General features: G+C 29.8%; 1 long non-coding RNA gene across 1 annotated transcript; it reads left to right on the forward strand.

Annotated features, from left to right (window-relative positions):
* The first annotated feature begins 14,265 nt into the window (after positions 1-14,265).
* On the forward strand, positions 14,266-14,911 carry LOC149032385 (uncharacterized). The gene is made up of 3 exons (XR_016176751.1): positions 14,266-14,405; positions 14,544-14,631; positions 14,784-14,911. It is a non-coding gene; the product is annotated as an uncharacterized LOC149032385 (long non-coding RNA).

Below are 14,911 nucleotides of genomic sequence, written 5' to 3' on the forward strand. Positions count from 1 at the left end.
ATAGTTTCGATGCTACGGAAAACTTTTGGCGTTACAAGTTTCTCTTGTAATCTCGGCAGAGTTTTTCGACTAAGGAAGTAACTTGTCTCCGTTGAAAATAGTTAAAAGTCATGCCCTAGTAAAGCAAATCGCGTTAAATTATATCGTAGAAAGTATATGTGAAAAAATTTGAGATAAAAGAAAAAGAAGTCTTTTCTTCTCCTAAAATTAAATGTATTTTTCATCGACGAAATAAATAATCGTCTATTTGTTTAAACATTTGTAAAAAAAACAATTATTATCCTTAAATGTTTTTTTTTTTTTTTTTTTTAAATTACCATGAATTTCACAGAAAATCTTTAATAATAGAAAAATGAATATTTGAATTAGTTAAATAAAGAATAAACATAATTAAGTATTGAACAAAAGAACGAAACTTTTTCTTATAAATAGTTTCGAAAGAAATAGTGATAAAAATATCATCTCTGAATTGTAAGATAAAATAAAAAGAAAGAATGCTTTTATAGAAAGCATTAGTATAATATCATTTTAAGATAAAATACTTTTTCTTGTTCACCGAGGAAAGAATCACGACGATCAAAGACACGGTATGTATATACATTTATAAATACTTTTCATTAACATAAAAGCATCTTGATTTTGAAGAAAAGTGAATAAAATAATTAAAGCGATTAATCTTCCATGCGAAAAGTTCATGCCTCGATAGAAATTCCAAATAGAAGGAATACAAAAGAAAAGAAAAAGGAATATCCTACGAAACGATAATAAATCGTTTTAAATAAAATAAAATAAAAAGTTAATAGAATCAAATTTAGGAATGTATTCGAATCGTTTTCTAATCAAATAAATCTAAGATTCATTAATAATTTAAGTAGAATACTATCTTAAATCTTTCTTATTAGATATCTTACGTAAGTTAATAATTAACTAAAGTACTTAATGAATAATTAAACATAGAATATGGAAATAATTTCTTTGTTATTCCTTCTTTCGAGAAACTCACAAAATTTCTAACATTCTATATCTAATACTGGTAGATTATTATAATTAACGTCGAATTACTGAGCAATTATCGAGGACAAAGTTGTCAAGTAATTCGTTTATATTTTAGAAAATATTTCAAATATAAAGATACACAATTGTAAAGAGAACCACTCGTTGTTTCGCGGACGATTTTCTAAAGTTATCAAACTGGGACGATCGAACGGGATATGTGAAAATGTTTACAAACGAAACAAAAATGGAGTTTGATCAGTCAAAAAAATAAACCCACGGAGAAGTCTAATCCGAGCTGAAACAACGGGGTATTATCTTTGCAATATTCAGATTACACTGTTGTCATTTCTTTTAAGGGATCATAAAAAAAGAGATAAAATTCGCAAAACGTGTATATTGTCATTTGAAAAATTAATTCTGATATACAGTGGCAATCAAAGAACATTGGTAAAAAATGATTTCGAAGTAAAAGAAGAAAAAGAAAAAGATGAGATGAGAAAGATTTGAAAACAGTCAATTGGCAATGCATATAGATGAATAAGTTATTCCATTAGTTGTAAGAATACGCGGGATGATTCAAAATGTTCTTTACATTCGAAAGAGAAAACGTTAAGGGATGTAAGGTAGTACTAGGAACTTTCAATACGGGTTTATCCGAACGTATTTGAATGGAAAATGCGAAGGACTAGGAAAGTATCTGAGAAAAGGTATTCGGTCCGAAAGAAAGTGGCAATCTTAAGATAAAATGCAAACTACAGTCGATCAATCGTTGCGTTCAAATCGACATTCAGTTCGAGTTCGATTTACTTTCCTATACATTTACTATCTCATACCAAAACGACTACACTATACACTATACTATTGTAAATCACGGGAGACTACTAAAAGGAGAATTAATATACGAATCGTCATATAACTTTTTTCTTATTCGATAATCTACGCAAATTGAATATCAACGAAATTTTATCGATTATAAAAATGTTACCTCGATTCATTGAATTTGATAAAAAAAAAAGAATTTTATTAAGAAACTATTATTACAGCGGAGAACTGAATGAAAAAAAATGCTTCTACTAAAAAATTATAAAATAATACAAATAACTGTAGCATAAATTGTTATAATTATTGACAAAAAAAAATCAATAAAATGTATGAACAAAAGGAAGAACATTTGAATGCTCTAGTTAAGATAATATTGAAGATAATAACGGGATTAGTGTTTTTCTCGATCGAATGAACTCAATTTTCTCTTGGTAAGTAGAAGTTAAGTAAGTAGCTCTTTGACTAAAACACGACGCATATGGTGCCAAAGAGAATTAAGCCGCCATGGAGAATAACTCCCTTTGTCGAAGAAGTTTCTTCTAACTTTACCCCACCGAACTTGCTATTTCTCTGCATTACCGCAATTCTCCTTCTTCCTTTACCCTACCTATCTTTCTCTCCCTTTCTTTTTTCCCCCTCTTTAACCCTTTTCATCTTTACGTGCCTCAACCTAATCATTTTATAGAATGCGAAGAGTGAACAATAGATCTTTCGGTTGTGGATCGTCCAATAAAAAGATTTGATACGTGCTTTGCACAGATTTCAAGGAAGATAGATTCTATACGGTGTGTTATTGATTTTCAAGTAAGAACCAGTTAAGTATCTTCCACCTTTCCTCCTCTTCTTTTTCATTCTACACTTTTTCTCCTACCACCACCACCACCATCTATGCTAGAAGTTAATCCCCCTTCTTACTCATTCCATCTATCTATCATTTTTTTCTTTTCTTTTTTTTTTTGCAGAAAAGAATAAAAGAGAAATCGACCATAAAAAAAATTTTGTCTCCTACGTTTATGTCTTTCTTTCTTTTTTTTCTTACACAACTTGAGGGCAAACAATTTTTTTTTAATCATTTGATATTACGAATTGCAATTGTGTGTTTGAATTTATGCATCATGCAGATCATTTTTCTCCATTTGCTCGATTTATGAAGGATGAGATATTAATGAATACATATGTAAATAGATGTTATGTAATATATAAGCAATGCTGATTTCACAAACGAATCTACACACGTACACAGTATAGACACTGTTATCAATTATAAATTCAACCTATTAATCTTTTAATTGAGTACTGTATTAGGGAAACGTAAAGTGCTATACGATTCAAATTGATTATCTATTGAAATGTAAATGCGATTATTTCTCTTTAGAAGAAGATATTTCAAAATGTACGTCAACGTGAATGTTAATTTATTGATTCTACATTTAAAATCTACAAAATATGAACAAAATCAACACATACGTTTTTGAATACTAAAGTAATAAGAATATTAAAAAATAACAACATTTATTAATCTTCCTAAAGTCAAGATTTCGATTGTGAAAGATAAAACAAAATGATAATTACGATAAAAATCAGTAACTAAATATCAAGATGGATAAAATAATGAAATAATCCTGCTATTATATTTTTTTGTTGACTATAATACTGTCGGATTTAAGTTGAGATTTCATCTTATTGTTAGTCGAATTTTTACTGCGAAAAATGTACGTAATAATAAGGGATATTCCGGAATCTCTTTTTATATACAAAATTCGCGAGATAGTTTTTGTTGTCGTATAAGTAGAGAAAAATGAAATGCATTTAATGAGAAACACGACGTATAACTAAAGGTATCCGACCTACCTCCATATTTCTCCCCCGAAGTTACACTTTGTCGTCTGGCTTATGACATCCTTCAAAGTAGTCCCCATTTGATTGAATAACACGCTCCCAACGCCCTTTCCACTTTTGAAAGCAGTCCTGGTACTCGTTTTTCGGTATCGCCTTTAAAGCGTTCGTCGCATTTTGCTGCAATTGCAGCAACGAATTTGTATTAAATTTTGCTTTAAACTGGAAAAGAGATGTGCAAAGACTATCGAAATGACGAAGACTATCGAAATGACGAAGACTATCGAAATGACGAAGACTATCGAAATGACGAAGACTATCGAAATGACGAAGACTATCGAAATGACGAAGACTATCGAAATGACGAAGACAGCATTTGGGAACGAGTGTATGTATAATACGCAAATAAAAAAGTGATATAAACAGTTCAAAGATGGTCGCACATCTGTTGATAGTGACCCACGCTCTGGGCGACCTTAAACAGCAAAAACAAACGATAACATCGAACGTCTGCGACTTGCAATCAATGAAGATCATCAATTTACTGTGCGAGAACTAGAAAATGACCTTGGAGTAGCGAAAAGTAGTGTTTGGAGGATTTAAACTGAAGATTTGCAGATTAGTGATAACGCGCCAGCACATGCATCGAACCTCGTGCAGCAATATTTAAGTAAACATCGTGTTGTACAGCTTTGTCAGCCTCCGTACAGACCCGACACAGCTCCCTGCGACTTTTGGCTATTTCCAAAATTGAAAATGCCCGTTAAAGGACACCGATTTGACAATGTGTAAATGATTGAAACTAATGCGACGAACGCTTTAAAGGCGATACCGAAAAACGAGTACCAGGACTGCTTTCAAAAGTGAAAAGGGCGTGGAAGCGTGTTATTCAATCAAATGGGGACTAATTTGAAGGATGTCATAAGCCAGACGAGGAAGAGTAACTTCGGGGGAGAAATATGGAGATAGGTCGGATACTTTTGGGACACACCTCGTATATACATATATATTGTTTATTTATTTTTTTGTTTTAAGTATCTGTTTCCTTTTTGCTAAAGACAAAGCACATTAGTAAAAGAACTATACAAGATGAGTTAAAATTAATCTCGTTGTAACTATGTTAAATTTACAGGTACAAAGTATGATACGATGACCAATGTACGTTTTCTTTGAAATCATTTTTTGATTCAAACTTAGACATTTTTCGTAATTTTAAATCCAACAAAGATATTAAGGTGTTCAATTACTTCTGACTCACCCTGTATAGAGAGTGAGTGGCTATAAGCTTCTCAGGTTAATAATACAATTAAGTAATGTATGTTGGGCGCATGACCATCATAGCTATTAATTCTATTAGGCAACTAATTACCAGTTAACTTTCGCTAGCAGGCATGAACAGCGTAATACATCGATAGAGACAAGCGAGGAAAAACCTCTATCCCTTTAATGTTTCCTCCATTAGAAAAATTTCCATTCATGTAAGTACACTCACCTACACACATGTACAATCGATCATAAAAATATTTACTTTTCCGGTAAGTAAATTCGTTCTTATTTCCATATCAAATACGGGATCTTCTACTAACATTGTAATATCAGTAGAGTGTGTTAGAATATAGAATAATTGTTAATTAATTGATAAAAGTGTCTATTGTTGCCTAAGAGCTCAAAATATATGATCTATGTACCTTTATACTCGAGATTCGTCTTTAGATTGATTGTTAAATCTAAAACAGATATATTAATAAATTAAACACATTAAAAATAGTATATTTAGATTTTGTGCGTGCCTTCAGAAATGCCTTTATACATATATAATTTTAAAAATAGCCATTACAGAAGCTCAAGTAGAAGAAAATCAAAATGAGTAGATGAAAAATCCAACGATGCTCACCTGTAACAAAAAGCAAAACTATATTAATCATACAATCAACTGATAAAATAGCCTAACATATAAATCGTCCAATTTGCAGATGCACTTTTCAACTGAATTCTTTATTTACTTTTATCAAATAACTATTTAATGTTGTAATAAAATTAAATTTAAACGCGTGATTTTACATTTACAAAAAAAAAAAACAAAAAATAAAAAAGGAAAGGTACAAATATTAAGTTACTAGAGAAAATAATACCCATTAAATATTATGACTAATACTATTAAACTGAATTATATAGAAAGGAAAAAATTACAAATTTAATACAATACGATCAGAGTTACAAATCTTAAGGACAAAACAGGAAAGAGAGATTACTTTAATATTAAAAAAACGATAATTAGGCTACAAAATGTAATAATAAGGGAATTTAAATTTTTTGACTCGAAATAACTAAATAAATATGCATCTTTGTGACGATTAGACACGAATTTTGTGTCCCAAGGAGATGGAATGATCCATCATCTCCAATTACAACTACAAATTAATGACGAGCAAAAAAGTAATACAATAAAATATAAAATATGACCAAAGAGCCATTCTCTAAAGGTACAAACTTGCTGTTGAACCTTTGAAAATAACTCAATAGCCTGTAGTTGCCCTCTTGAGCCACAATTAAGTGGGGGCCTCTTCGGCATTAAGCCTCTTCTTTCTTCATTCCATGAAAACTGCATTTGGACATTTTCTACGTAAGAGCAAGATAAGATCTTTCATACTAATTTTGCAAATAAACTAGTATTTTGTTATGATTCTAATTCTCAATAATTACAAAATTAATTTATAATTCGCGTTCACTTTTCTACCTCGTGGACCATCAATGAACTTAGAGTTCATTGACCATACACAAGAACATTTAATCGAATGTCCAAGCAGAAAATGATTTCCCTCGATGACCTAATAGCACTTCGCACTTTTAACGTCGAGTAATAAAATGGAATTGAAAAAAAGTGCAATAAATGTAATGCATTTTCTTGCAATACTTTGTTATATTTAATTAAATCAAACATTTCCAGCTGTAAGACGAAATCGCGATGGTGCGTAGTGCTAGTCCTGAAATACTTAAAACTAAGTATCAAATGCATCAAAGAATTTGCGAATTTGATTCGACTCTATCTCGTTCGAGATAAAATCGAAGTAGAAATGAATCTTTCAAATGGTTGCAAATACCTTTGAATCATGATACATAAGAAAGATCACAGAATAGTTACAAAATAAATTACCAAATCAAGCATAATAGGATGAGATGATAAAATTTTGTAACAATTCTGTATAAACCAGGAGGCGGAATTTCCACTCCGGAGTGGAAGCAAGAAGTCTAATGCCTTTCCTGGATCCTACCTACTTAAAATTAAAGTTTTCACATTCATTCAAAGAAGTATGCTACCTGCCTGCCTATTACCCATATTTTTACCCATTTTAAGAAAAAACATACATACCCACCCACTCACTCCACGGTTCTCACACATACCACCAGGGTGCAAAAGCCTAAACTAGAGAGCATGCCCCGGGGCACCTCCGACACCCTAGTTCAACCACGTTTTCTAAACTTATATGCTAATGGGTATACGTACGTATTTTGCTGTAATCGTCTGCCAAGGCTAGTAATTATTGCATAAATAATTAAAGCAAAAATACAAGTATATACTAGTATATATGCATACTAGTTATATACAAGTATATCAAAGTTTCCACAAATAAATCCAGTAACTCTACTATGCAAACGAGATTATCAAAAAAATTAGAAATATTTAATATAAATATAAGAATACAGAAACGTGATATGAGGAAGTAGTGCTTTAAATATTTAATAATGTATTAAATGAATAAAAAATATCGCGAAACGATGTACAATACACACTACCTAATACGCACACACAGGTGTAAAGTACATCGTGCAATCACTAGCACAATAACAGCCGCCAATAGGGAAAAAAACTAAAACTAAACCCACTCTAACTGTTTCTCACCCATCCGTGTAACACCTGGGCACACGCATAGATGAGAACGCAGAAAGTATGGGGGGAGAAACGGGAGATTAGTATATTAGAAGCTGAAAATCCTGATCTAAAAAATATGATTAAGACATAAACACATAAATACATTTGTATAAAAATTCATCTAAGCGACTAAGGACTCTACAAGTCATTTGGTGAATAATGACTTAAACAAGCGAATGAAAAAAAAAGTTACCCCATATGAAACAATTATAGTTTCGAGGTAAGGATGTATTAAAAGACTCTACAATAATGATGGATATTTTTTGCAAACCTCGGACGACTCCTTTCATTAAGTTGGCTGTTCTAATTAAAGAACTGGGCTTTGAGCCGCCACTCAACTGCCAAAGTCTATCCGTCGCGAATGAGTTTGTCTTCTTGCTCATTTATTTAAAATATCAAAGTATTGATATATCAAAATTAATTTCGATTAGATAAACTATGTACGAAGAAATGCATGTAAGACATTTATTACATGCTTTTAACACGTAATAAAAAAGAGAGTGCATTTATTAATTGCATTATGAATTAAATGAATTTAACCGATGAGACAAGAAAACCTATCCTGAACTAATAATAAAACATACAATAAAACATACAATTTTCATGAGTATCTCCTAAAAAGGAATTACTCATGTGCTCGTCAATAATTTATTTAAATAATTACAACCAGTAACTCGTGCCGATTTGGATCTTTCATCCTCGGCATGATTGAGCACTGGAGGGACTTTAAATAAAAACTCACGGTTTAAGAAGTTCTGCGATGGCTCCAAAACACTCCTACTTTGCAGGAAGTATTGTAGTCTGACTATGGAAGACGATACTTGATTTGCCATTGAAGAAGATCTATCGAAGATCCATCGAAGAATTCATCCAAAATCTTTGAAAGGAAGAGAATCCATGCTTATATCTGCAAAATAAAATAGAACAAAACGATAAGTTATCTGGAATATTACCCAAAATCATATGAAATAAAATTGAATACTTACAATGCATTCCAAGAAGATGCAGCTCCATTGCACCTCCTTGCACGAGGTGATGCACCTCGCGTGAATCTAATAACGTGGTATGAACGAAAATAAGAAACTATAGATGAGTTTCTTATCGCGAAACCGAAATTTTATTATACGACGAACAACACTGACTCTAATTCGCGTTTGATTTTAATTTATTACTCGCCCGATCACTAATTCTACAACTAATTCAAAGACTGCATTGCACGCAGTTTGATGATACCACCATAAACACTGCACATATTGCTTCGCTCACTATAGCAATCTGAAACTGAAATAAAAAACAATACTATTAATATCATTACTATTACAAAAAATCATTAAAATTTTTAAGGAATTATTTAATAAAAAAATATACTCACTTTAAATCTTTATTGATGAATGCACAATGGGTCTCCTATCCTTAGGATGACGATGACAATGCACAAATAATGACTATAAAACTGCATTATACATGCAATTAATTCAATTAACACTAGATTTATGAACTGAGCAAATTTGATTCATTTCAAACTTTTTTTCTACATATATATAATAGAAATATTATTATTTTTTAAATATATGTTAATTTTTAATACTGTAATGAAATATACATAAATATTAATTCCTCTCCTCTACCCACTTATTCATTTAAAAAATGTTTGTAGATTTTTAAAAAATAGTGAACAAATCTAGTGTTAAACGAATTTCTAAATGAATTTAATTAATAAAATGTGAATACCATTTCAACGATGATCTGAAACACAAATGAAAACAAAATTATATAAATCTTTGTTATATAAAAATAACTATAATTATTGAGAAAACGTTTAATAGAAAAATATACTCACTGTGATGGATGCAGGATGAATGCAGGATGGGTATCCTACCCTTAGGATGACGATGAGCACATGTTTAAACTTAATAAAAGAAACTTGCGAGTTTCTTAACCGAGCAAACGAAATTTTAACATGCGACGATCAACACTGAATCTACTTGTCGACTTTTTTATATTTTATTTTAACACGATGCAACACACGAGAACCTCATTGCCTACGCGCTCGATTGCAATGATTTTCTGAAACAGAAAAAGAAAAAGAACAATTAAGATCATTGTTGTAATAAAAATCAATTGAAATTATCATAGAAATGTTTGATAGTAAAATGTACTTACTTTTAGTCTTCGTTGATGATTGCAGGATGGGTATCCTACCCTTAGGATGACGATGTATAAAATAAAATTAAATAAAAAGTCTGAAAAGCTGAAACATACTAAAGACTATATTACAATATTTCCTGTAAATCATTTCTGAAGGCAGAGCACACATTAAAACCATTGAATATTTAATCAGAAATATTCTATGGTAAATATAAAGTATAAAAATTTTGTATCAAAGTATACCAAAAATGTAATGTTAATAAAAATGATAATTGAAAATCTTTAAAGTTTTCTAAATAAAACAATAATTGTTTCAGCAAACTCAATAAAGAGTAACATAAAAAATAAACCAATTCTTATACCATTCTATGCAATGAAAAACTTTTTAAACTATTAAAATCAAAACGATAACGTTAGAAATAAAATTATTAGATAATTTAATACGTCTCATTTTCGTTTATGTTGTCTCGTTGAAAGATAGAAGACGAATACAAGGTACGTTACTACGTAACCTTGGTAGAGGAGATCTCGGGAGTGTCGAACGTTCGGCTATTATACCTATGTTATCGGCTGTTTACGTTTTGTCGTCGACTCGAGAAATACCTGCAAATATAAATACACATTTATATAATAGCTTATATGTCGAGTGTATTGTTTTCTTATTCTTCCTCTCTCTCTCACACTCCTTCTCTCTCACTCTTTCTGTAGTATTTCTTTATGCTTATATGCTTATACTTAAAAAAAATAATGCTTACCTCGCCGTACATGGAGAAGATAAAAAAAGTTGCTACAAGGTAAAAAAGGTTACTGAATTCGTGTTATAACTCTCCCATGCTCAGAAAGCTAAAAAAAGTAAAATATGAAAAAACTCACGTATAAAAATCTTGCATGTAGTATTTGGTATATAACATTTAATATATAACAGGAAGGTGTACGTATAATATTAATTGAAACAATTACCTGAAATTAACGGGATAACAAAATCCGCTGCAATAAGTACACAGATGACAGATTAAAAAATTCGAAAAATTCGCCATATTGATGTGCATAAAACAGGCGCATAAGACTGGCGCGAAAATACCGCATGCGCGAAAATGATGCGCAGTAGATCTTCTTTCCACCTATAATAAAATAAAATTTTGAATGATTAAAAATACGATATAGGACCACAAAAATTGTCAAAATATACTCAAGAAATCAAAATTGATCCTTACATCCTTTATATATTATAATAGGAAGATGTAAACTTTACAAAATATCTTTTAATTACCTGATTTTAACGGGACCCTAACACTCCGATGTGTTCTCCACAAATGACGCCATGAAACTGAAGAATTCGGACGAAAGCTTGGCTGTGATTGGCTAATTCATTTTTTGGAATATGAAAAGGGCCAACACAGCTTCTTACACGGACCGAATCTGACCTTCTTCATGACCACGCTGGTCAAACTACATATGATAATTTATTTATTAAATAAATTAAAAATCATTTCTATTTTTCTAATAAATGTACACATAACTTATAAATATTCTAAAAATAATGAATAGAATAAAGACAAGGTAGACATTAAGAGATCTTTGTCGTTTTGCACAAAAGAACAAAATCGTATAGAAGAGAATTGTCGATAGAAAAATGTCTAATATGAAATGCAGCATATGAAAGAATAAATTCTCAAAATCTGTATCGATAAAGAATCCTTACAATTTAAATACTTTCAGAGATGCATAATTGTTTTAAAAATATTTATAATAACGTTTATACACGATTCACACGAAGATCATTCCACATGATTTTCTATGTTATAAGATACTACATTCTCTATATTCTATTCATTATTTTAGAACAATTATGAATAACGTGTACATTTTATTTGTAATAGAAAAAAGAAACATACCTTTATAATATATCAAAAATATTTTCTATTTAATGTACATTAAAACATATAAAATGTTTAAACCAATGTATATGCATAGAAACAATCTGAAATGTAATTAGAGTATATTAGAATGATAAAATAATTGTTAATTAAAGAATGAGAGTGTCTATTTTTATTGAAAGGCTCATTACATACGATCTATGTACCTGATTGAGACATTTTCCTCTAAAAAAATACTTTTTTTCAATGTAGTTTATATTATTTTCCAAATGTTGTCCATGTATACAACGCAAATAACATTCAAAATAAACAGAAATTCAGATTATAACTCTCTTTTTTTTACATTCTTTTCACTATTATGTAATTACTATTTTTATTAAATGAACATATCACTTGTAAATATTATAAAAATTATGAATACAATAAAAGAGATTGCAAAATAAAAACATTATCTCATGGCAAATGAGAAGACAATCATGTAGAAGGGAATCTTTGTCAAAGAAATTCTTAAAACAATTGACAATCTATCGCTTGCCACCCATATAAAAATAAATCCCTATCGTAAAGGCGAGTTCTTACGTTTTGATGCAAATAATAGGGACTTTTGTACATTTGGTAAGCGATAGATTGTCAATTGTTCGAGAAAATTATTTTTGACAAAGTTTCTCGTCTACATAATTGTTTTTTTGTATGCAGTGAGATAATATTTTTATTATGCATTCTTCTTATTCTATTCATTACTTTTATATTTACAAGTTAAAGTGTGTAAAGTATTGTGTATAGTGAAAATTGTGTAAAAATTAGAGTTATGATCTGAATTTCTCTTTCTTGAGAATGCTTTTGCGATGCATACATGGGCTACATTTGGAAAATAACATAAACATTGAAAAAGAGTATTTTTTTAGAGGACAGTGTCTCAGTTTGAAGGTAAGTCTCTAGGAGGAAGGTACATAAATCATATGTAATGAGTTTTTAAATAAAAATAAACACTCATTCTTTAATTAACAATTATTATATTATTCTAATATACTTTAATTACATTTCAGATTGTTTCTATGCATATACATTGGTTTAAACATCTCATATGTTTTAACGTTAATTATATAGAAAATAATTTGGCTATGTTATAAATTCCTGTTTCTTTTTTCGATTACAAATTAAATTTTTACTTGGTACTTATAATTATTATAAAAATAATGAATAGAATAAAGGGAATGTAGACTACGAACAGTATCTCATAGATCATGTAGAATGATTTTCGTGTGAATCGTGTATAAACGTTATTGTAAATATTTTTAAAACATTGTACTTCTTATGCATCTCTGAAAGTATTTAAATTGTAAGGATTCATTATCCGTAAAGATTTTGAAAATTTATTCTTTCATATGCTGCATTTCATATTGGGCATTTTTATATCGACAATTCTCTTCTATACGATTGTATTCTTTTGCGCGAAACGACAAAATGTTCGTAATGTCTACATTGTCTTTATTCTATTCATTATTTTTAGAATATTTACAAGTGATATGTTCATTTAATAAAAATAGTAATTACATAATAGTGAAAAGAATGTAAAAAGAAGAGAGTTATAATCTGAATTTCTGTTTATTTTGAATGTTATTTGCGTTGTATACATGGACAACATTTGGAAAATAATATAAACTACATTGAAAAAAAGTATTTTTTTTTAGAGGAAAATGTCTCAATCAGGTACATAGATCGTATGTAATGAGCCTTTCAATAAAAATAGACACTCTCATTCTTTAATTAACAATTATTTTATAATTCTAATATACTCTAATTACATTTTAGATTGTTTCTAAGCATATACATTGGTTTAAATATTTCATATGTTTTAACGTATATTAAATAGAAAATAATTTTAATATATTATAAATTTATTTTTCCTCTTTCGATTACAAATTAATTGTACACGTTACTTATAATTATTATAAAAAAAGGAGTAGAATAAAACGAATGTAAACTAAAAACAGTATCGCATAGAATAAAAGATCATGTAGAATAATCTTCGTGTATATCGTGTATAAACATTATTGTAAATAATTTTAAAACAATGCACCATCTTACGCATCTCTGAAAGTATTTAAATTGTAAGGATTCTTTATCGATACATATTTTGGGAATTTATTCTTTCATGTGTTGCATTTCATATTAGGCATCATACGATACGACAAAGTTTTCGTAATGTCTACATTGTCTTTTTTCTCTTCATTATTTTTAGAATATTTATAAGTGTTGTGTATATTTATTAAAAAATAGAAATGATTTCTAATCTATTTAATAAATAAATTATCATATGTAGTTTGACTAGCGTGGTCATGAAGAAGGTCAGATTCGGTCCGTGTAAGAAGCTGTGTTGGCCCTTTTCATATTCCAAAAAATGAATTAGCCAATCACAGCCAAGCTTTCATCCGAATTCTTCAGTTTCATGGCGTCATTCGTGGAGAACACATCGGAGTGTCAGGGTCCCGTTAAAATCAGGTAATTAAAAGATATTTTGTAAAGTTTACATCTTCCTATTATAATATATAAAGGATGTAAGGATCAATTTTGATTTTTTGAGTATATTTTGACAATTTTTATGGTCTTATATCGTATTTTTAATCATTCAAAATTTTTCTCTATTATAGATGGAAAGAAGATCTACTGCGCATCATTTTCGCGCCAGTCTTATGCGCCTGTTTTATGCACATCAATATGGCGAATCTTTCGAATTTTTTAATCTGCCATCTGTATACTTCTTGCAGCGGATTTTGTTATCCCGTTAATTTCAGGTAATTGTTTCAATTAATATTTTAATGTACACCTTACTGTTATATATTAAATGATATATAACGAATGTTATATATCAAATGCATACTACATGCATAATTTTTATACGTGAGTTTTTTCATATTTTACTTTTTTTTTAGCTTTCTGAGCATGGGGAGAGTTGCAACACGAATTCACTAACCTTTTAATCTTGTGGCAACTTTTTTTATCTACTCCATATACGGCGAGGTGAGCATTATTTTTTTTAAGTATAAGCATATAAGCATATAGAAATACTACAGAAAGAGTGAGAGAGAAGGAGTGTGTGAGAGAGAGGAAGAATAAGAAAACAATACACTCTACATATAAGCTATTATATAAATGTTTATTTATATTTGCAGGTATTTCTCGAGTCGACGACAAAACGTAAACAGCCGATAACATAGGTATAATAGCCGAACGTTCGACACTCCCGAGATCTCCTCTACCAAGGTTACGTAGTAACATACCTCGTATTCGTCGTCTATCT

This window comes from Polistes dominula, unplaced genomic scaffold (assembly GCF_049000335.1).
Source record: "Polistes dominula isolate Pdom_NZ unplaced genomic scaffold, Pdom_raw_medaka scaffold_35, whole genome shotgun sequence".
Classification (NCBI taxonomy): domain Eukaryota; kingdom Metazoa; phylum Arthropoda; class Insecta; order Hymenoptera; family Vespidae; genus Polistes; species Polistes dominula.